The sequence below is a fragment of the Montipora capricornis genome, chromosome 7 (assembly GCF_036669925.1).
Source record: "Montipora capricornis isolate CH-2021 chromosome 7, ASM3666992v2, whole genome shotgun sequence".
Classification (NCBI taxonomy): Eukaryota; Metazoa; Cnidaria; class Anthozoa; order Scleractinia; family Acroporidae; genus Montipora; species Montipora capricornis.
In genome coordinates, this window is record NC_090889.1 from 14,027,167 (window position 1) to 14,052,559 (window position 25,393).

The 25,393-nt window shown below is 41.2% G+C and overlaps 1 pseudogene; it reads left to right on the top strand.

Moving 5' to 3' along the window:
* Positions 1 to 220: 220 nt before the first annotated feature.
* Positions 221 to 25,393, top strand: part of LOC138058235 (endoribonuclease Dicer-like) — a 29,740-nt pseudogene continuing 4,567 nt past the window's right edge.

Below are 25,393 nucleotides of genomic sequence, written 5' to 3' on the forward strand. Positions count from 1 at the left end.
TTATTATTATTATTATTATTATTATTATTTTTTACCGGCCTTAAGAGTCCTCATGGGCCCGATGAGGATAAGTAAGTAAGTAATTTTTGAGACATGGGATGCACGTGTTAGAAGTTACACTGCGTTGCGTCATGCCCCAACTTGCCCTAATTTATGCACGCCTTGCGCCAATTGCTATTACTATTTACATTTGAGTGATCATGCGTCAATTTCTCGGAATTCAAAAATAGTGGCTTAAAAATTCTCGGAAAAATAGTGATGTTGTTATCAATCCAATTCTTGCTTAGCGACTTTTTCGACTGACTTGCTTGGGCAGGTCTTTAGAATACCTGCGTCTTACAACAAAGGAATATTTCTCGTTCGTAGTATAAGAAAGCGAAGTTTAGCGGCTTTGACGGAAATTTGGCGGCTGTGAATATAAAAGCCCGACGAAGGCTGACTTATCTCTTTCCTTGTTAGTATAACTTGGATTGAACTTCAACGCCACTTGAAGGAGGGTAGCTAGAACGTATTTTCTCACTGCAAGGGATTTGCAAACAACGAGTAACAATTATGAAAGAGGGAGACAGCGAAGAAAATTCATCAGCTTCCGAAAATGAAGCAGAACCCGAGCCGGAAGTGAAGATGAGACCTCGTCCGTACCAAGTGGAACTTCTTGAACGAGCCAAAGAAAGAAACACGATCGTTTGTCTTGGTACAGGAACTGGAAAAACGTTTATTAGTGTCATGCTAATCAAGGAGATGGCTCACCAAGTAAGAGAAACCTTTAAAAATGGAGGGAAAAGAACCTTCTTCCTTGTTAATACAGGTTAGTCTTCATTGTCTTTGTTATTACAGTGAAAGTGACCGATTTTTTAACCTAATAGGGGAACGAATTTGGTTCGAAAAAATCAGGAGGTCCTCTAATCGGAGGTAAAAATCTGACCGAAGCAAATCCAAGGGAAACAACTCTTGGTTTCAAAAAATCGGGGATTGGAGTTCCTTAGGAATACAATACTAGCGGGTAGCGGTAGGCGATTTTCGGATGTCTTTTGTTCCAGGTCAGGTGAGGTGTTTCGTCTCAATCCATAATGTGAATACATTCAAGTTAGCTATCTCAAACAAAGAATAATTTAAGATTATATTCTTAACTTTAAATAGTACTCAATCTACAGAACAGGATATCCCATTCAGTTGCAATATTTAGACTTATAAACAAGCAATACTGGAGTACATACCAGCAAGTAAGGAACGAAATCAGTACTGAGCAAAATATATAGTGTTCAGAAATTGCTTTTTCAAAATGGTATTTTAAATGTGCTGTGTCGATTTCAAAGAGGACGGTCATTCCAAACGTATTTTCCAATAATGGATAGGCAGAATTTTCTTGTTGTTATAGCATGAAGAAAAATGCTGTGAAGATGCATCTTGAGTTGAATGATTACGTTGCTCCGAAACCAGTAATATGGAAAAAAATTACATGGCTTATCGCCACAAAGACAATTATGCATAAATAAATGTGCACATTTTAGCAATATCATGAAATTTCAATAGACCTAAGTTAAACATAGTGTGGGGTAGGGGAACATCATTGATGATTCCAATAACTTTATTTTGCAATTTTATAAGCTGTGACAATAGGTTTTCATAATTAATACCCCGCAATATGCAGCCATACAGTAACTATGACAATATGAGTAACCGTAATGATAGTGTTAATACATTTACTAACTTTGTTTACAAATATAATGAATATTGTGATTTCATGACCGGCACAGATTGCTACATGTTTATATTTTGGATTTCTCCGTGACATTGTTTACAGTAACGCTAGGAAATTCCTGTGGTTAGGCCGCAACAAGTACTCTGTTATTCAGTGTGATAGGACTTCTTTGTTTTCTTTTCAATAGCCGTTTGTATTCGTTTTAGGATTTTCAGAGTCTCGTGTAAGTAATGCAAGTTGAGTCTTCAAATTCAGTCTTGTGTTGTGTATCTTGGTCTGTTTGGATTCGTTTTCCCACTATCCTTGCACTCGGCAACGATACATTTCGTGGCAGCTGTATTGGAAGTTAAGTCTTCAAGCGCACACGCACTCAGGAACGTGGTAAAGTAGTCATTCCGTACTGAAATTTAATTCGTACTATTGAAATTTTGACCGAGAGCACATGGCTTTCCACGTTCCATGCGCGTATGACCTGATTACATTTGATGAAATCTCCCCGTTCAAAGACTTTGATTCTGGATTCCAACCTTCAACATCTGGTAGACTAAGTCCGATAGAAGAGGATTTGCCTCATTTGGAGGCGATCAACTCCCGCTGAAGCGGATTTTGAGAAAGGTGAAGTTTCTGACGAGGCAGCGGCGAGTGGACTTCAGGAGACCCTCTTGCGTGTTGAGCAAGGACTCGCTTCGGTACAGAAGCGACTTCAAGGGCGTGAAAGTCGGCTCCCGGACACGGTAGAAGACCTTGCAGGGAAGTTACGAGCCGTTGAAATGCCCCAAAAGGAAAGAAACGAGGAGTTTCAGCAGTTAAAAAAACAGTTTCGCGTGGCGCGGAAGCGCACACTGGATTGCGTGACGACCACGACCCACTCGTACCCAGTCCTACAAGGTCGGTTCGCCCCAAGTCACCGAAGACACGCCAAAGACCGGGCATGTAACGCCGCGAATGACAGAAAGCGACTTGAAGCAACACACCAACGGTGAAGAAAACGAATTGTTGGACACATTGGACAAGATCAGGCAGCTGGCAAAGAAGAACACATCAGGACAAGAACCGCCTTTTCCCGACCAGCCCCAATGCCAGCTACGGACGCGAAACCACGTATAAGACCAAGCACCTATGATGGTGTAACCTCATAGGACGACTACCGCGCCCAATTTGAATTGGTCGCCGAATTGAACAACTGGGATGGTCGCACAAAAGTCCACGCACTGGGTGGCGCCTGTTTGAGAGTGGGCGTCTTCTAGACAACTATCCAGGTTGCTTCATTTGTGGTGGCCTTGACCACATGAAACAAGATTGTTCAGGACGACGACCACTAACACCACCGCCGTCGGGAAACGGCTCGAGAGCTGGAGCTCGGCTGTCCCCTGCTGCACCAGGATCCCAGCCATTCAATCAGCAGTAGAGAAGTTAGCAACCACCGAAGATGGTCCCCTGGTTAAAGGATGTATTTCTGGGGTGGATGTCTTTTTTCTTGTGGACACTAGAACCAATGTAACCATTGTCAAGCCTTCCGTGTTGGATAGGATCGCTGCCTCCGAACGCCCATCCCTCGAGACAGTGGATACGAACGTGCTTCTGGCTGATGGCAGCTACCTTCCATTCATAGCCCGGGGATGTTTCAGCATTAGTTTGAGGAAGGAGGAGGTTTTGCATGATGTGTGGGTTGCGGAAATAGAGCTGGATGGAATCATTGGCATGGATTTCATTCGGAAGCACAACTGTCGGCTGACCTTAGGGTAGGGACGCTATGAGTTAGCTATAAATGGACACGTAACTAAATTTGAGCGAGAGGAGCAGATGCCAACGTGTGCAAGAGTTGTAGCACAGGCTACAATGGTCATACCACTACGAAGTGAAGGCTTTGTCCCAGCTAAGCTCATTGACTCTTGAGGGAGAGCTTCTCTAGGCATAACAGAGGGACAGGAACGTTTCAAAAGGAAGAGTCAGCTGTTGATTGCAAAGTGTCTGGTAGACCTTACCAATGCTGTTGTTCCACTAAGATTGTTCAATCCAACGGACCGGCCACAGACTGTCTACCTGGACACTATTGCTGCATGATGCGAGCCAATGGAAGACGTTTGTGAAGCCATGCGGCAGGGAGTTCAGACAAATGTGGCACCTGCGGGGAGAGCTTGTAAGATGACTTCTTCCACTTCATCTTTGCCAAGCCATGTGGACGACCTTTACCTGCGAACCACCTCCTGTATGGAAGAAGGCCAGAAAGTGCACGTAAAAGCTTTGTTGACTGAATTGGGTGATGTCTTTGCCCTCTCTGCCTTAGACCTAGGGAGGACAAGCATTGTGAAGCTTGAAATTCGTACGAATGAGAGCAAACCTATCCGTCAAAACCCAAGACGTCTACCCAGTAGTCAGCGGGGGGTGGCTGAGGCAGAAATCGAAAACATGCTAAAGCGTGGAGTCATCGAGCCCTCATCCAGCTCATGGGCATCCCCGGTTGTCCTGATCCTTAACAAGGACGGAATCACCCGTTTCTGCGTGGACTATTACAAGCTAAATTCTGCCACGGTGAAGGACTCCTAACCACTCCCACGCATAGATGATTCCATCGACACCCTGTCTGGCTCCTGTTGGTTTAGCACCCTTGATCTTGCAGCTGGCTATTGTCAGGTCGAAGTGGATGTTAGAGACTGACCCAAAACAGCGTTCACCACCGGGAGTGGGCTTTACCAGTTCACTGTCATGCCCTTCGGGCTTTGCAATGCCCCTGCTACGTTTGAGAGGCTGATTGAAAGGGTTCTGAGTGGCCTGCCGTGTGAGGTGTGTCTTCTGTACCTCGATGACATCATTGTCCATGCCAGGACCTTCGCAACAGGGTCGGAGAGGTTGTGTGCAGTCTTCACCAGACTCTGAGAAGCAGGACTAAAGCTGAGCCCCAAGAAGGGTCACCTCTTCGAGAAGAGAGTTGTCTTCCTAGGACATGTGGTCAGCGAGGAAGGTGTATAAACTGACCCAGAGAAGATAAAGGCAGTCCACGAATGGCCGACCCCGACCTTAGCATCTGCCTTGCGTGGTTTTCTCGGTCCCTGTTCGTATTATCGCCGCTTTGTCCGTGGTTTTGCTAACGTTGCGGCTCCCCTACACCGGTTGATAGAGAAGAACAATGCCTTTGTGTTGACCAACGATTGTCGACCAACGCCTTCCATTAGCTCAAAGAAGTCCTTTCCCAAACATCATTGTTGGCCGACCCCACTGAAGAGGGCACCTTCATCCTTGACACCGATGCCAGCAACACAGGGGTAGGAGCTGTTCTGTCACAGGAACAAAAGGGAGAGGAGAAGGTCATTGCCTATTTTAGCCGCAGCTTAACTAAGCCTGAGCGACAGTACTGTGACAAGAAAGGAATTGATAGCCCTGGTAACTGCTGTGAGGCACTTCCACCATTATGTATATGGAAGGCAGTTCAAGGTACAAACAGACCACGGGGCACTGAAGTGGCTGATGAGCTTTAAGAACCGGGAGGGACAAACGTCGAGGTGTTTCGCAATCCTTGGAATCTATGACCTTGAAATCGAGCACCGCCAAGGGCGCAAGCACTGTAGTAACTGAAGACATTGTGAGCACAACGAAGTAAGGGACCAAAACGATCAAGAAGGAGGACTTCAAGAAGGGCCAGAAGAAGGTGATGGGGAGTATCGTTGCACAGCAGCAGTGAACGTTATCAAAGATCCCGTTCCCAAGAAAGATGCGGAGACCGGTAAATGTTCGTGGCTGTTACCCTTAACTGAGGTGGAGATCAGGGAGGCTCAGCTGAGTGATCTATGCCTCAGTGCGGTCATCAAATGTAAGGAACTAAGCGTCGAACGCCCACCTTGGGAGGCCATCAGCATGGAGAGCAAACAGTTCAAGAGCTACTGGGCTCAGTGGTCCATGTTAGCTGTCAGGGATGGTGTATTGTTCAGGAAATGGAAGTCCGAAAGAGGCGACGAAATCATTTGGAAGCTTGTTCTCCCTGGCCTTCTACGGACTGAAGTCCTTAAACAACTCCATGACAGCCCTGTCACAGGACACCTTGGCTACAAGAAGACCATCGAGCGGGTAAAGGCACGCTTCTATTGGTCTGGTCTGCAGAAAGATGTTGAGTCATGCATATGGTGCGCTCGCTGTGATGTCTGTGCTTCTAGGAAGAAGCCATGTAAGAAGACCCCAAGAGCACAAATGAAGAACTACAATGTCGGAGCCCCAAAGGAGAGGATCGTGATCGATGTCATGGGCCCTCTACCAGTGACAGATTGAGACAACAAGTACATCCTGGTCATCTCAGATTACTTTACAAAGTGGACAGAGTCCTACCCCATGCCAGATCAGGAAGCTCAGACAGTGGCTAATGTCGTAGTTTAAGAGTTCGTCTCAAGGTTTGGGGTGCCAAGACAGCTTCATACCGACCAGGGGCGGAACTTTGAGGTAAGGCTGTTCCAGGAAATGTGCCTTATTTTGGAGATTGACAAAACAAGAACCACGCCTCTGCGGCCCCAGTCTGATGGCATGGTGGAGCGATTCAACAGGACCCTTGAAGCCATGCTCGCCAAATTTGTTGATGATGACCAAAGGGACTGGGACCTGTACTTACCTCTCCTCGTGATGGCATATCGTTCCTCTGTACACGAGACCACTGGCTTCTCCTCGAATGCAGATGATGATTGTTCGCGAGGTACTCCTACCACTCGACCTGGTTATTCGGCAAGCAGAACCTTGTGGAGACCTTACTACTGAGTACGCCCCCAAGCTTAGTGAGCGAATGGTCAAAGTCCAACAGTTTGCCCGCCAGCATTTGAAGTTGAGCAGCGATCGCCAAAAGAAGAACTAAGACCACAGTCCTTTGAACCAGCATCAATACAACCGGGGGGACGCAGTCTGGTTGTACAGCCCACAGAAGAAGAAAGGCATCTGCCCCAAGCTAATGCGGCAGTTTGATGGGCCCTTCCTTGTCATGAAAAGGCTGAGCGATGTCATTTACCGTATCCAGAAAGGTCCCAAATTCAAGCCCAAAGTCGTTCACCATGACCATTTGAGGCCGTACTATGGACTCAATGTTCCTGATTGGTTGACCGAGGACAGCGAACACAAGGGGCCAGAGCAACCTGCGGTACCGAAGAGTCCTGCAGCGCTTTCCAGTCCAGCTCCTACGTTACCAAAGCCTCTTGCTGAGGAGTCCAGAGATCCTCAGATTGCTTCACCGGTTCCAGTTCCAGACGCAAAACGCCCTAGGAGAGCAGTTAGGCCCCCGGTACGGATGCAAGATTACCTGTTAGAGCAAACTTCATGAACATTGTAACTTAGTTAAGGAATGCTTTTTAGTGCAAACCTTGGTTTTGCATTTTGTGTCGATCATCTTTTTACGGTAGGAGCAATGTATCGAAGCTATGATTTCATGACCGGCACAGATTGTTACATGTTTATATTTAGGGTTTCTTTGTGACATTGTTTACAGTAACGTTAGGAATTTCCTGTGGTTAGGCCGGCAACAAGTACTCTGTTATTCAGTGTGATAGGACTTTTTTGTTTTCTCTTCAATAGCCGTTTGTATTCGTTTTAGCATTTTTCGAGTCTCGTATAAGTAATGCAAGTTGAGTCTTACAGTCTTGTGTTGTGTATCTTGGTCTGTTTTGATTCGTGTTCCCGCTATCCTTGCAATCGGCGACGCTACAGTATGATCATGCCAGGAAACGCGATGGCCAATATAGATATCTTACCCAAGTATCTAAAGATTGAAACTTGTTCAAGGCATTGACCCGCTAAAGTTAATGAAGGAAGTAAGTTGAAATGTACTTTTTGATGAGAATTGAAAATATGATATTTAGTTTTCATTAAATTTAAAGTTGATAAATCTCGGTGGTGCAGGGCTAATGTGAGTTAGACGTTCATCTACATATAGGGAAGATATCTGTTGACAAGCATTAATGTGCCAACCACAGGAACAAAAGACCCTTTGTTTCAAGAGCCAGTGAGCCTCTGGTTGGCACATTAAGGCCTGTTTAAACGGTTTCAACATTTGCTTTAACATGCATTCAACACTTTGTTGAACCAAATGTTGGGTGTGTTTGAACAGGTCGTCCAACATTGCTGAAAGCGTAATAAATTAAATGTTGAAATCTTGTTGAAAGCGTGTTGAATCAAGGTTAAATTTTCATTCAACATCGATTCAACTTTTCTTTTGTTCTCGAAAGTGTTGAATGGTGTTCAAGCCGTTTGAACATTCTGTTCAACAATTGTAGAACACACGCATGCTCACATCAGGCCGCAAAAGTCAATATGGCGAGGTTTATCTGGAGGAGAGAGAGTGGTTTCTAGTTCTTAGTTCCTCGCAATCAAACCTCGCGAGAGTGTTGGTTCTTTTGTTGCCGCAGTGTTGGAATCGTTTGAACGGCCTCCGCACAACTTTGTTTTTGCGTCCAACATTTGTCCAACATCCTTTCAATTTCTGTTAAACGGATGTTGGTCAAATGTTGAAACCGTTTAAACAGGCCTAAAATGACAATAGGTAAACAATGAGCGATTACCATTTGAATGAAATTTTCAGTGAGAATGTTTCGACAAATAGCACTGCATGTTCTGTACTTAGAACAAGAAAATGGGAATGTGCTGTATCATTTGTCAGAAAAACGGGCTGTTCCAGTTGAAAAAAGAATGAAACGGTCTATTTTGTCTGGCACTTGTAGCTGTGGACAAATGTTACAGAAATTTCCGGGCATTCCGGTCAAAGCTAGAGAAAGGGAATACCTCGGAAGCTATTGCCTTTCTTCCGAAAACATTCCAACCACCGAGATGAACCGTTTCATTCGAATTCTCTCCGGAATTACCGAAAATTCCATTCAAATGGTAAGCCTCACTATTTTCCCCACAGTGGTTTGGCATGCTCCGTTGCAGAGGTTTCCCCTCCACGTGCACATAATGTTTAATTTAAACAAATTGCTTTTTACACGGTGTCAAGTGGGTGAAATGGTGAGAAAACGGGAAAATCGGGTTTTTTGTTACCTAAAAGTAGGAGCAAAATTGCAGCATTTGCACGTGAATAGGAAAAGTAATGAAAATGCCTAATTGAAGTTATCATTGAGAGGTTCAAAACAATTGTTTTTAAATCAACACGAAGTACAAGCTTACTACATTTTTCTCCAGCCATGTGCACAAAACCAGCGAATTTAAAAGGCTCAGAAAAAAAGGTAATAACGATAGCTTGCACATTCATCAACTACCTACAGGTTACTACAGTACCCTTATTATATACCCTTCGATTTCAATCTATGGCGACTTAATAAATCTTCCATGCACGTTGCTAATTGTGACTGTAGTTTAAATTTAAGAACTGGTAAAGAAGGAGACGTTAATAACGCTGGCATTTCTTATAAGGTTTTTGTGAACAAGAAAGAAGGTTTACATTAATTTTTTAAAGGAGATTTAATAGGCTGCGCTAGCTTCTGTTGGCTTGAGATTATATACAAAACGAAAGGAATAGCGAATCGTACCTTAACAGACTTGACAGCACGGCCTCGGCTGAACAACCACCTCAATCGATCTAAGACAACATTCAGGAACATTTTAACTCGGAAATCTGCCCAAATCAATTGTGCATGAAGCCACGGACGAAAAATCGATCGCCCGAAAGTGAAAGACTTAAAAGAAACCAGCTTCTACCACTGAAATACCACCATTTCGAAAGAAGAAAAGATGTACACGTTGCTGCTGCTGCTATAAAAATCCCTGCGGCAAGTAATTGAACAAGATATCTTTGGCCGCCATTTTGTTTGTTATTTCGCGCGCGCACATGTGAAAAAACCTGGGTACAAGCAAAACCATCAACCAATCAGACAAAAGTCTCCTTTGTTGTGTCTGTCCGCTGATTGAAAATAAAAATTAGCCAATGAGCGCGCGAGAATTTTGCAGTCATTGTAAAAATGAGTATTTTCTGGTCTCCCACCCTGGAACTACGAAAAATGTTTACTCGGAATAGTTCTGGATTTTATATTGATTCGCAATCTTGCATTTTGGTCCTAAAAAATTCTGAAACCAAATCTCTCATAAATCAGCAAACAGGAGTGATAAACAGCCATTTATTTTTTGGGCGTTTAAATAATGTAGGTCGTTGTTTTCTTTTGTTATTGCTTTGTCGTTTTTGCTTCCTTTGTTTCGTATCAGCTGTGAGTTTTACAGGTTCGTACACCGAGATAAAGCCACATTTTGTGATTCTTAAGGAGGTATATAAGGGTTTTCAAGCTGACATCAGTATCGTTTTGCAGTCCCTTTAGCCAGCCAGCAAGCCAAGGTCATTGACAATCACACAGATTTGAAGGTCAATTATTATATAAGAGAGATGGGAGTGGACTTGTGGGACAAAACTGTTTGGCAAAAAGAGTTATTGCTTTGTCGTTTTTGTTTCCTTTGTTTCGTATCAGCTGTGAGTTTTACAGTTTCGTACACCGAGATAAAGCCACATTTTGTGATTCTTAAGGAGGTATATGAGGGTTTTCAAGCTGACATCAGTATCTTTTTGAAGTCCCTTTAGCCAGCCAGCAAGCCAAGGTCATTGACAATCACACAGATTTGAAGGTCAATTATTATATAGGAGAGATGGGAGTGGACTTGTGGGACAAAACTGTTTGGCAAAAAGAGTTTGACAAAAGCAATGTCTTAGTCATGACGGCACAGATATTTCTTGATCTTCTACATCATGGCTACATCAAACTTCCACAAGTGAATCTGCTGAGTTTCGATGAATGTCACCATGCTAAGAAGAATGATCCATATAGACAGATAATGCAGGCATTTGGTGGCTGCAAAAGAGCTGATTTTCCAAAGATCATGGGGTTAACAGCCTCTGTGGTTAATAAAAAGGTGAAACCATGGAACATAGAGTCTGAAATAAGAGAGCTAGAATGCACCTTAAGGTCAACATGTGAAACAAGCCAAGATGAAGACATCGAGACGTTTGCTGCCAATCCAATGGAAGAGGTCGTGACATTTTCAAATAAAAGCGTTGACGATGATTCAAACATCTTAATTCAAATTCTTCAAGACGTTTTAACTCCAGGATTGGAGTTTCTACAGCAGTGTAGGGTGGCAAAGGGGACTGCAGAGTGGAATGCACACTGGTACGCAAAGTTTGCACTGAGAGAATGTCAAGAGACTTTGTCAGAACTGGGACCCTGGGCAGCCAACAGAGTAGCAGAATACTTAATCAAGGATCTAGGTATGGTGTGTATTTGCAAATTATATTGAGTTATAATATATTGCAAGTTAAGGACTTAATGCAGTGTGCTTAAGTTTAGATATGCAATGAGACAAGGATGACAAGGATGTGTCTAATACAGCTTCTATGAAAAATTGAAAGATTATGAAAGATTATCATTTTCCAGTCTCAAGGGACTAATTTTTAATTTAAGAGAACCTAATTCAATTTGATTCAACTAACTCATATTATTTATTTACTTAACTGTTCATTTGATCCCACAGTGTTTTTTGGAAAAATATAGTTTTGAGCAGCAAATTGTGTTTTTCGCTCATCACTTTAACTGAGTTTGGACAATGTGCGAGCCAGCAAGGCATACTATGCATGCGAGCCATGGCGGCGAGTCATGCGAGCCATGGCTGTGAGTCATGCGACTCCAAGATGGCGAGTCAGCATGCAAATCAAACAGTTATTGAAAGCTAACCATTTTTAAAATGGGTACTTGGACTTAATAACAGTTTATCAGCGCTACTTGAATTTGCATGGCTCGCAGATTGTCCAGCCCCACTTTAACCTGTGGTAAATACACTGTATTTTTGCTAAACTGCACTTAATAAAATGTAATGGTAGAATTATCTGGGGGAAACAAGATCAATAGTTTCTGTGAGCCACATCATTGATAAATATGTGGTTGAGATGGGGAGACTATGAAGTTGCATTATATTGTATTTGGTCATATCAGAAACCCATAATGGTTGAAACGTGTAACGCGCGTTTACAGCTTCCGAATATTCAGTGCGAACTGATTTGTTGAACGTTTCAGTGCTAAGTACCATATTTGGAAACCCCTCGCTCTTGTTGTCCCAAATATGGTACTTAGAAGCTTGTTTCCCAGCACACAAGGCGCCGTTACACGTTTCAACCCTTAGGGGTTTCTGGTCATATTTTGTGTGCAGTGTGCTCATATCACTGAAACAGATGTATCACCGTGCAATTTTCAGTAAGCAATCAGTGTTCTGTCGTGGTCAGGTACTGAAGTTGATCATTTTTAGACAGAGCATACATGTTTCAAAACAAAGAGGGATGCCTGTTCTGTGAGTTTAGTGCAACTCAGCTGAGGCAGCTGCAAAGTGTGTATTGTAATTATACATCAAACAACAGCTGTGGCGACCCAGAAGGCAATGGTCAGTGTTATATTCTACCCAAGCTACAAAAGCTGTTAAACATTTTAAAAGAATATGGGAATTCAAAATATTGTGGTAAGAAATGATTTGTGATAGCAACTATTTTTGTTCATAATTACACATTCCACTTTTATGTTTAATTTGCACTGTTTTCATATATTTTGAAGTTTATTAAATGAATGTATGTGGGGCTTTTAGTTTAGGCTGATTCTATTAATTTATTCTGCTCTCACTGCTGAGTTTGCAAATTAGGTTGTCTGATCAGGTATATGAATCTTCATGCCCTTCATGTGCACCCGCTCAAATTGTAAGAATGCCCCACACATAAAAATGTTATAATTGCATGATTGATGCTATGTTTTGTATTATGTCGTGATGCAGGCATTGTCTACCATAAAATGGAACATTGCTAGAAATCCCCCTTGGCCCTCTAATATCCTAAGTATTACATCATGTTCCCTGCTTCGAACTACCACATGCGGTAGGTAAAGTTGCCTCATGTGTAATCATGGCTTGTGTTAATAATTTTTCCATATAAATTATAAATAAGTTAGAAAACTTCCACAGAATTTCTTCTGGCAGCTTCTGGCCAAATGAAATGAAAGGTAAATATAAGAGCAATATTTTATTTATTTCAAAAATTCATTGTCCCATGGTCATAGATAATTAAAGGGGCTAGGTCACGCTATTTTAGGTAATTTTGTTTAATGTTGTTAATTAGGAGCTCTAAACGTCAAATTGGCAGAGCAAGAGTCTTTCATTTGCAAAATCACGCCCACATAACAACTGAGAATGATTGTCCAGCTGTGTAAATGACATTTTGATATAGACTGGTATAAATTTGAAAAAAGGTGGGCCGATGTTTTTCAAATTTACCCAAATTCAATCCCATTTCAATCCTCTCCAGTTTTGTTCATCCATGTTCCTTCTTGGCTTCCCTGTGTTTTGATAGAGTTCTTCTATTGTTTTGAACAGTTATTTTGATATTTTAGTTAATTCTATGACCATATGATCAGTGCTGAAATTGCCTAAAATTGCGTGACCTAGCCCCTTTAAATACAACCATAGATAATAGAGGGGGATGGTTTTGATGCTTGGCAAACATCAAAAGAGCAAACAAAGATGCCAAGATTTAGGTCTTGGCATCTTTTGCTTTGCACTCTTACACTATGCATGAATTACGTACGTAACCAACACGTTTCTATTGGTTAGTTCCTCAGTACGGAGTAAACAACTATTGTGTTTTGTGCACGGTCAAATCCAAAAAAGATGTCAAAAACGTACAACAAAGAAATTTGTCGGGTTTCATAACCATTCTTCTCTATTAACTATGATACAACCTATTTACTGGTAACCAGTATCCCTGAGAGAATAAGAGACCAATCTTAACCTCCGACATTTGAATTCCTTGAATTACTCCGCCATTGTCCACACCCCTTTTGGTACAACCATAACAAAAACATGCTACTTTTATCGTACAAATAGAGTTACTTTGTTGTTCTTGCCCAATTTTCATACCATAGGATTTGATAACCAGTCTTCCGAGGAATGGAGAACTTAATTTAATTCAATGTAATCACCCATAAAAATAAACTTACAATGGGGCATTTCAACGGCTTTTTGGCCTGGGGAGGGGGATTTGAGCAATTTTTTGTTAAAAAGTCAAAATAATGCCTGAGGGATTGCCCGAAGAGGGATGTCGAGGCTTCGATTTGATTGACACATTAGACAGAGCAAAATCTGTAAGTCTCAGTAGCTCTTACAGGAGTGAATTAATGGAGTCAGATTGAGTGTTAATTAAGGGTGCGTTCGATTGACCCTATTCCGGAATAAGAATACGTGGAGTGATGATTTAAAACACTCTGTATGACGTTTTGCAGCAACAAGAAAATAATAAAGCTATGTTTAAAATTGCCTTTTAGCAGATGTTTGACAATATTAATGTGAATACCCGCAAAAACGAAGGATTTCTAACTTCTATTCCATGTATTCCTATTCCGGAATACGGTCAATCGAACGCGCCCTAAGTAAGTGTATTCATAGATAGACTCTCTGTCGAGCGGCATGCTTTGCGCGCGTTTGTTTATGTTTTTGTTCTGCTTGATGAAGCCACTCGGGAGAAAATAAGCGACAATTTGTGTCCTTTCCTTTTTTTTTTTAACACATATGATTACTTACAGTACACTTAATCTACTTACAAAACGGTACTCCACTTACTCCACTTACAAGTACAGAACAATACAATATTTTAGTCTACTACTTACACTATTTACCATGCGTTACTCTTACAAGGATAAGGTTACGCTTACGGTATAAATAACACAACAACTTGCATTACTACGTCAAATTATTACTTATGCATATGCTTTTTATACCTAAAATAGCAACATCTCATACAGCTTACTTCTTGAGATTTAATTTTTACATCCTTGTTGATTATTTTAATACAACTGGAAGGCGTCCTTCAAATGGTTTCCACTTCCTTTCGAAAGAGTTAAGGGTGCAATTTTCTTTTCAATTTTCATGGAGGTTAACAGAAGTTGTAAATATACTTGCAGTTTAGGTATGGAGTCTTTAATTTATAGGTATATATGTAATGTCTAGCAATAAGGAGTAAGTGGTGTAGAATTACATTTGATACATTTTCAACCAAACCTAGGCACAAAAAGGGAAAAAATACCGAGTCTTTAAGATTTACAGTTCTTTGGGACATCCATTCAAGTAATTTTTTCCAAAAGGCTTGGGTATGTTTGCAGTTCCAAAACAGGTGGACCAAAGTTTCAGTAGTTTCCCCGCAGAAAGAACAAGAGTCCACTTATTTTATGACTATCTTGCAAAGAAAATCATTTGTCGCTCTTCGCCTGTGCAGAAATTTAAACTGGAATACCCTGAGCTTTGTTTCTCTTGTACAAAGGAATGACAGGTAGTAAGCGTTTCGCCAATGAACAGTCGAATGTCCTTCTCAGAGAGCCATTTTACTTTGCTCTGTAATGGCATAGAGGCTTTGTTTTGCACAAGGCGTTTGTAAGATTTTTTGTTAATAGCGGAGCTCTTCGGCGCGAGCGCGCGCAGCACCATAGCTATGAAAATATGGTAACCCATTGATGCGAGAAAATTTGGTTTTATAGCCTTGACGTCATGAACGTCCGTATGTACGGCTGTCCGTCCACCCTTCCATGTATGCCAATGTGACCAGTGTCGTGCTAGTTTACAGCATACATCTTTGATATTGGACATCCATGTTTTGATCAATTGACACCTGTCAAAACAAGGTTTCCGCTGATCAGTATCACGGGCTCAAGCTTGGAGCTCACCGAGGTCAGCTGTTTGTTTTTTAAGGTGACCGCTGACCAGGTACTGGTTTTCGATTGGAGTGCAGGCTCAACCTAGGATAACTAATCTAAAAATAGGCCACTTCGAAGAATGCCATAATACTCTTTGTTTGTCCCCCCAAATTTTGCATAAGCATTGTTTCCAGTTTCTCTTGGGACTTACAATGGTCCCAAGAGAAAATAAAATCAATGCTTATGCAAAATTTGGGCGGATAAACAAAGGGTATTATGGTATTTTCCAAAGTGGCAGATAACCGAGGCTTCATTTTTCGCGCGTTTTCTGTGGCTCGACGAGGCTAAACGGCCATGCTACGTCAATTATAGTTCTTACAAAGTCAACGCTTTTCGTGTTCAGGTGGAAAACGGCAGTTTGGAAAATGTTTACTTTCTGCCTTTGCGCTGGTTTCAATCCAGTTTCAAGTCAAGCATCGGAGGGATATACACTTAAAGCTGAGTGTTTATTTTTAATTTACTTAGAGCTGCTTTTTAGGCATATCTTTAGAACCTCTGATAAGGTTACATGATGCCTGGAGGACCTATGACAAGAACAGAAACGAAAGGAGTGCGAAAGAGAACGACAACGACAAAATAGAATACCAGTAATAGCTCATACTTGTTGGGAGAAGTTACTCCTCAAATTTTTCCTTGGGCACCCAAACTGTTTGTTATTTTTACGGATGCGTTATTTAAAGTGGTTGCGTACTTTTAAAAAGTGGTTTAATCGGTTTTTCCTTTGTTCAGGAATGAAACTCGAATTGGAATTAAATAACAATTATCTGTACTATATGGGACACAAAGATAAATTTCAATAGTTTGTTTGTTCAGTTTGCTTTAAAATGCGAGCGAACAAATGCTTTTTTAATCCATTTACCCAACTGGTTTTCGATGTGCCTCGACAGTGACAAAGTTTTTTTCATGTTTTCTAATTTTAGCGTGATTCCTATTCGCTGGGTATTGACAGTTAACTCTAAAATTTCTTTTTTTCTTTCTATTCACTGACTGATGAGGGTGTGCTTGTTTTCTTTTAAAACTCATGCGGTTCAACAAAAAATCTATAATGGGTTGGGAAGTACATATCCAGAAGGGATAACATGTATTCAGCTTAGTATTGATTCTAGAAAGTGATTATTTTGCGTGGAGCACGCTTTCCTCGGTAAGCGTTCCTATTTTACTTGGTTCGGTATCAAGGCCAAAAGGTCATTTATCAATATTTTAACTTGATTGAGGTGGTTTAGGATCCGACGGGATGTTGTCAAAGTGGTAGACTGTATTTTCAGCTATAAAGTTTCTATTTTATTTCCTCAATTATAGCGGCCTGCATCGTGACAGCGATTCAAATATGAAACAGACATCGATTAAGTACATATTTATTGTCTTCGATTCTTCATTCTTGTAAAAAGGGCTGGACGTTTGTTTTTTTATAGCAATATAAAAAAAAATACAATTTTTTGTTCGATACTATATAATTATTTTGTGAAATTAAGTTGTTCACAAAGGCTATGCTGCAACCGTTGCAATCGAGGCACGTACACAAAAAGCTTGCTCATTTTGGTCAACACCAGGAGCGTTTGACTCCGACATAGGCTTTATGAGGCACAAAATCATTTCAGCCAAAGGTTGTCTGATATAAGATCAAGATTTTCTGAACAACTTCTGAAAATATTAAAGAGAAAAAAATTGAAACAATGACTTCAGCAAATGAAACTCGAACTCCAGTGATGATAATGATGATGATGATGATGATGATAATAATATATTTTTTTGTTTTTTCATAATGCGCAGCAATAACTTTATTAATAAATTCTTAAACAATCTCAAATTTGCAATATATAATCTACTAAAATGCTAAAAATTATATTCACAATCTTAATCCGTATAAATAATTAAAAAATACTTAAAACTTCACCCCAACAGCATCAAACAAAAAATGGGAAAATATACTTTAAAAAATGCTTGTATCCACAAAATGACGTCAATAAAGTGTCCCTAAATATTACATTATGGCTCCTTGGATTTCAATGTCAATATGAATGTTCTTAAAATCACAAACGGCTTTTATTATTATTATTATTATTATTATTATTATTATTATTATTATTATTATTATTATTATTATTATGCATTTATAGTGCACAATTTTCCATAAAATTGTTCAAATGCGCATGACAGTGATCCCGAACTGATTTCCGTGGCTCAGGTCTCTGAGGTTTTCATTCGGACATATCTGCAAGTCGCCATCGTCACTTTATCACGGGTCAACTGCTCAATTATCCATTCGTGGGCCGTGTATATCAATAAAGATTAAATCAACAAAACTACCGATTCTAAATAAAATATACACATTCAAGGCAAAAGGAATATTATAATACTAATCAAGCATTGAATTCGAACAATGTTCCTCCGATTGCGTGGAGGTTTCATCAATGGAGGTTTCATGGTCCACAAAACCTGACTCAAGGAGCGCTATGCGTGCCGTTCGACAAAGAGTCTTAACAATCAAACTTCCCACAGCATTTCTTGAGGATTGTAAATTTGTCATGTAGATCTGTTTTCATCGGATTGTGTACGTCACACAGGTGTTTTTCAATGGCAGAATGTTCATGGCTCAAGGTGCTTTGGCTCAAAGTGACAGAAGTCAAGCCACTTCTTATTCATGAGCATTGCATTTTTTATGAATTTAAATGTGATCTGTGTGATGCAGATTGTGTAGGTTACACATGCCGACATCTGTTTCAGAACATTGATAAACATAAGCATTATGTTATTGGTAACACCTTTATGAGGTACACAATCAGGCAAAGATGTACGTGACCAATTTACAATCTTCAAGATGTTTAATTTATGAAATGCTTTATATTAAAGACAAAAACCCCTACACTTAACATTCAATCCGACTCCATTAAAGGAAAACCTTTTACTTGACATTTGACACTCTCATTGCTTTGTACTTATTTTAAATCATATGCCAGAGACTTTCACAAGTACTTTTATAATACAATAAAGTGATAAAATTTGTCTGAACGCATTTGAAAATGGTGGCATACAGCCGTCAAAACACCACTCTTTAATATCACTTATTCTTGTTTTTATTCTTTATATTATGATCATTGTTGATTTATAGAAACCGAACAAGAAAACAAACTCTGTGGCATTGTATTTGTGGAAAGAAGATACACAGCTCTGGTCCTCAGTGAGCAGATTAACATTGCTGCAAAACTAGATCACGAAATTAGTTTTGTCCAAAGCAAGTTTGTGATTGGTCATGGTACTGGTGGAAAGGTTAACTATTCCAGTGAAACAGGAATGAACTTTAAAAGGCAGGAAGAAGTCCTACGGCAGTTCAGACAACATGAATTCAACCTGTTGATCGCAACTTGTGTTGTTGAGGAGGGGTTGGACGTTCCAAAATGCAATATGGTTTGTCGTTTTGATTTTCCAAAGAGTTTCCGCTCTTATGTGCAGTCAAAGGGCAGAGCTCGAGCCAAAGGCTCCACGTATTACATCTTTGTTGATAGCGAAGAGCAGGTAGAGAAGGAAGCCGAATTGGAGGTACGTTTCTATTTTATGTCCTGATGTTATTGTAGAGAACAAATTTTAAATCTTTTTCTTTGATTGTTAAAACAATCAAAGGAAGAAAAGACATGCGAAAAATGAAATCCAGGATAGGACATCTGCGTTGGGATATGTGAGAGTTTTGAATCCACTAATGGGCAGCGATTTAAAGCAGCATTGATGGTGGGTCAAACCACACAGTCTACATAAAATGAATGATAAATATTAATTAGTTAAAAATTTGAAAAATCACATTTTATTTTGTCATCACAGTAGCAAAAGTGATACAAACACGCGACCATTTTGAACATTGAAAAAATTATAATTTCTGTTCCTTAGACGATGCGTGCGATTGAAGATTTCCTGTCAGAGTCGTGTCGTAATCGCAGCGAACCTACAGAAGAAGAGTGTCATGAGGCAGCTGACACAGATTTCTTACCTCCGTACAAACCAGAGAATGGACAAGGGGCCAGAGTTACTATGAGCAGCAGTGTCTCTCTTTTGTCTAGGTAGCAATAACATTCTAATATTCTTACTAAACTGAGAAGTTGAAGAAAAGACATTGTTTTCAAAGTTCCAGAAAAAAATCCGTACCCAGTCCCATGGAAGGTCAGCTGCCAGCTGTTAGCCATCATTCCTGAAGATTAAATAATAGTCAAAGATGAGTCAGTAAAATCAACAAGTTTGACAGATATTGGTTTTAACGAATGTTTGGTTTATCAACAGAGTTGATAAGTAAAAGTAAGTAGATCTTAGTATTGCCGCCGGGAAAAGAATTATAGACAAATGTACGGAAAATTGAAAACTCCACCAAGCAAATGTTAGTGCAGGTAGGAACCTCAAAGTTCGGCATTAAGATCCTTTGGCTAGTAACTGAAGTTTGCAATTGATAATTTTTTCTGTATTCAAGGTTATCGCAATTTACTTGACATCGGATTCCTATACAAACATTGTTATTTCTGAAGCATTTGCCTACCCTTCAATATGGCTTCCAAAACTGTGACTATTTTCCACCGTGAAGAAATTGGAAGGCTGACGTTTCGAGCGTTAGTCCTTCATCAGAGCGAATTAGTTCTCTTTTGGCATTTCGTCCTAGAATTAAATCTCTATTTCACCCCTACTCTCAGGATCTGAAAATAGTTATTCACATTCGCTTGTCGGAGCTTTTAAATACAGTGTTTGTAAAGAAGGTATAGCAATTCAGGCAACGATGCCAGTCCGATGCTCAGAAGTTGACTGGCAATAGTTAATGAAGCCTCTTCTGTTTTTGTGTCATGTCTATAGGTACTGTTCCAAGTTACCAGGTGACCGATTCACTCACCCTAAGCCAGTTTACAAGATTGAGGAACTTGGAAAAGATGTTTACAGGTGTAAATTGGAAATGCCAATAACCTGCCAACTTCGTGAAACATTTGTAGTGAGTGTTTTTTTCCTGACTCTTACCTGGACGAAACTGTCCGGTCTCCTTCTTCTGGAAGAGTTATGTTATGATAGCAAATAATACCATAACAAGGGAAACTATCGTTTTGACGTTCAACCTCTACTAATTTCTATATGAAGCTGTGACGTTTGTCCACTAGCTTTTGTGCATTCTGCAACGCTCGTATACCTTTGACATTCTCGTGTGCCCTCGGCGACTTTTGTACGCTTTTGGCAGCTCGTGTTTGCTTTCAGTGACTATTGTGGGACCCCTTGTGCTCTTTGTTTATAACTTTGTGTCCGCAAAACAGTTCGCATTTTTCTTGGGTTAACATATATCGGGTATATTACGAACTCAAAATAGGACCAGCTCCCAGTTGGCTTGATAACTCAGTTGGTAGAGCACTGAGCTCTATCGGCATCGTAGAGGTCATGGCTTCGAATCCCGTTCAATCCTGAATGTTTTTCCGGGTTTTCTTTACGCCAAATAGAGCGGTTTTCAATTGAGTGTCGAAAGTAATTAGCGAATTGCTTTGGTTTATGATTACTTCACTCAGTGATTGGTTCAAAGTTCTCGAGCCACTTTTTTAACCAATCAGAAGTGAAACCCAAACCAATCGTGGTTCGCGCGTGCACAGTTTCCCGCGCTTTGTGTGGGCTACGTGTAATTACTTCGAGTTTTGATTGGTTCACTGGATCGTATCCGTCCTTTTTGATTGGCCAAAGTAATTACTTTGGTTTTGGTTTTACGACACTCGATTGAAACTTGCTCTAACTGCGAGTATAATTAATAGTCTCTTGAGTTTTAATGAGAAAAAAGGAGATGATTCTTATGCTTTCTCTTCAATACTGAACTCTACCTCTATAATGTTTTTTGTTTTAGTCTAAGGCTATGTTCATACTTGGTTCCCAAGCGCTGTGTCCGAGTTGATTCTCGCTGGGCACTAATGTTAACACAGCGAAAAAATCATCGTATTAAAGAAATTTTAGAATCGTACATAACGTCAGGTTTTTACCCATTTTAAGAACTTGTTTATTCCCTGTTCCTTTTGACATTAGTAAAGTTAGGTAATTTTTCGATTTGCAGAAAACGCTCCTCTTTTACAACTTTTTAAAATCCTGTATTTTCTGTTTTTTCGGCCTATGCGTTCCGCTCACCAGGATGGTTGACGGACAAGCTAAGGACCGCCCGTTTTAACCAATCAGAAGAAGCCATGTCGCGCGTCAATGTTTCTGCCACGTTTTTTTTTTTTTTCGAGGATATAACTGATTTTTGCAGGAACGGGTGGTCTAAAGACAGACTCATTTGTGACTGTGCTTGGGAGCCCACCCATGCCACAACAACACTCTTATCGAATTCACTCTTGATCCTACATGGAATAATTGTCTAAAAGCCCACTATCTTTTAGAACTGACGGTTTTGGTGCGGTTTTGTGTTTCTACAGAGTAGACCCATGCCACGTAAGGACCTCGCCAAGATGGCTGATGCACTTTCTGCCTGCAAAGAGCTTCACAAGATTGGCGAGCTTGATGACAACTTGTTACCAGTCCGCAGCTTATCGGACGAGGAAAGTGAATCGGAAGAAGAAGAAACTGAGCCCGGCGGAAAGAAAAGGAAGAAAGCGGGAACAAGGAAACGGAAAAGGACCTATGAGAGGAAGGTGGGCAACTACCCTTAACATTTAGTGCTCGAGACCTTCTGGCAACTATTTCTAGTTTTGATATTCAGGAACAACAAAGCATAAATCTCGTTTCTTGTTACATTGTAATTGCTTTTCTTTGCTAGGTGTGGGTAATATTTGGTTTTGATGCCAACAGTTTTTCGAAAACCAGTGTCTCTGCGCACTAGAAGTCTGTTCTTTCTGATGCAGGTCCCCAAGTCATTTATCGGCAGCTTGGTTCAGGACACTCACCAACCCCAGTACCTCACGGTCATCAGCCTCAGAATCACCAAACTTACCCACGGGAAAGATCTAGATGCCAGTGCGCGATTCTTCAGAGATGGTGCCTGCCATAAGTTCGGCTTGTTGACCAATGTCCCACTTCCTACGGTTAGTGCTAGATTATCCTCGTACCTATTTAGGACTATTCCCTTCCAAATTGAAGGTACAGAGCGCTTCAGCCGTGGATGAATCCTAAAGTGTGACTATTTTAATAAAAGCTATTAAGTAGAGTATTTTCCCTCGTTATGCTGTCTGTTATGATGCACAAGTTGATTCTAACTATACGTTTTTTCAGTATCTGAACAAAAAAATAATCCTGAAAAAGTGTCGGCCTTCCAGTGAAATTTATTGAGTAGTACTCGGCTTTCGTTCAACGCTTATTTACTGTAATTATTTCATTCTGCAGGTGAGATCATTCAAACTGTATCCTGATTACGGTGAAGTCACCGTGTCTCTGAGTAGCCACAGCTCACCGTTACGTGCCAAGCACCTGGGAATTGTTCAGCGTTTCCACCTCTTTTTGTTCAGCCACATTCTCCAAACGCCCGTAGAATTCAAAGCCAGGCATACAGACGGTAGAGCGGACGGTTACTTTGTCGTCTTGGTGAAGGATACTGGATATGATGTGGACTATGATAGCATGAAGAATGCTTTGCGGTGGGAGACTGCGCCAATTGAAGAGGACGTAGTGGTCGCAAAAAATTACATGGATTCCCAGCGGAAACGGCAGAGATTTGCTGTTTTGAAAGTGCGACCTGATCTCTCTCCCTTATCCCCCTTTCCGGACAAATCCAAAGCCAAAACTTACGAAAGCTACTTCCGGCAGCGCTACGGGAAGCACATTACTGACAAGGGTCAGCCTCTCATTGAGGTAAACGACATTTCCGATAGAGTTAATTTTTTAGTGGACAGGAAGCCGTCATCCAAGAGCAAGCATGATGTTATTCACCTTGTTCCGGAGTTGTGTGATGTGCTGCCCATCCGTTGGTCTCTTCTTAGTGTGTCCCTGATGCTGCCGTCTATTCTACACCGTGTGAAAACTCTTTTACTTGTTGGTGATGTCAAGAGCATGATCGCTGGAGTGCCTGATGACACAAATGAATCCAATCTCCCTCCCATTGGTGCTGAAGGTGTTAATGATGAAAAGAGGTTACTGCACTTCGATAGCAGCAGTGCTACTGCAGGGATAGCCATGGATAATGATGATGATGATTACGACGATGACGATGACGAGTTCCCAGGGCTGTTTTCAGATCTCAAGTCTTTGTTTCGTAGCAGGCGAGGTCCAGTTGATCATCCTGACTCCGCTTTTGTCCTTCAAGCCCACTCACAGTGGAGACGCGTTTAACCTAGAGAGGCTCGAGATGCTCGGAGACGCCTTCTTGAAGCTGGCAGTGTCGCTTCATCTTTTTATGAGTCATCAAGACAAAGACGAGGGGAAACTGACACAGCAGAAGAAAAAGCAGATCAGTAATCTGGCGCTGTACCGTGCAGCCGCGAAGAAGACCTTAGCTGGGTATCAACAGTGCATGCCGCTGGCACGTGATACATGGTGCCCCACGGGATGCCAATTTACCAAACTGCCGCAGGAAAGCATAACGGGCTCAGGTGATGCAGCCATAGATGTCGACTCCGATACTTTTGGTGCTGTCGAGGAGGAGATGGACGTTGAATATGCTGATGGGGCTGGCTCCCAGGATTGTGACCTCAGTGCAGCCAAAGGCAATATTCAGGTAATATCGGACAAGTCGGTTGCTGACAGCATGGAAGCCCTCATAGGAGCATATTTGATCTCCTGTGGGTACCTTGGCGCGCTCCGTTTTATGAGGTTCCTTGGTCTTAGGGTTCTTCCTGAAGTTGACGGAAACGATGACCTTAACGTGTTTGCAGAGAAAAGCAAAGCGGGTTGTTACACGAGATTTTGGACTCGAGGATCAACCATGACAGGAGCTAGCGACAGTGAAGATATGGTGTCACGCATGGTTTCCGGTTTAAAGAACTTTGAAAAAAACTCCATTCATTACACTTTCCGCTCTAAATTGTATCTACTAGAAGCTCTAACACACGCCTCGTACCACACCAACCGCGTCACGCCATGCTATCAAAGACTGGAGTTTCTTGGGGACGCTCTATTGGACTTCCTCGTCACGCAACACTTGTACTTCCGTCACGCCAAGTTATCTCCTGGTGAGCTGACAGACATTCGCCAAGCTTTAGTTAATAACAACATCTTTGCAACCATTGCTGTTAAACACGAGTATAACAAGTATTTAAAGCAGATGTCACCACAGTGGTTCAAAATGATCGAAAATTTTATTACTAGAGTGGAAGATGAAGCTGAAGAAAGGAAACAAAATCACCATAGCAAGGTAGGAAAAACGATGGTGAGAGCGTTAAAAAGTGGTGAGAGAGTCATAGAATGCTTAAAATCTCCTGAATGTGCTTTCTCTTCTTAATGGGAGGAGTCTTTGCATGACTTACGTGAGTTACATGAGCCCATTTTAGAGTACTCTGCGATTAGATCACCAGCGCTCTAACCAACTAAGCTACTAGGTCAGCTGAGAGCTGACCGCAGTACGGCAAAGTGTATCAAAGAGGCAATTCCAATTTTCTTCACGGGCTAGCAAGGCCGGGGCAATATAAAAATAATATCATTCCATTTCTATCGCGTTACATGAATCCTGCGCGGCTCACACACTTTTCAGTACACGACGATTGAGGGTCCGCGTTTAAAGTGTGGTGAATCTTAGTCATGCATCTGCTCTAAGAAGAGATTATTACATCGCGACTAGTGAAAGTACAAATACTCCTGATGGACCCATTATTTAGAAACTAGACAGTGATTTGCCAACGTGAGTTTTTGATTTGTAGGTCACTGCAGACCCGTTTATTATCGTGTCTGAACAAGATGGGGAAGGAATCGAAGCTCCAAAGGTCCTGGGTGATATCTTTGAGTCTGTTGCTGGTGCAGTGTTTTTGGACAGCGGTATGGATTTGACCAAGATCTGGGGCGTGTACTACCGCATGGTAAAACCTTACATCGGTAAGTGAACACTGAATGGTTGAGGACCTTT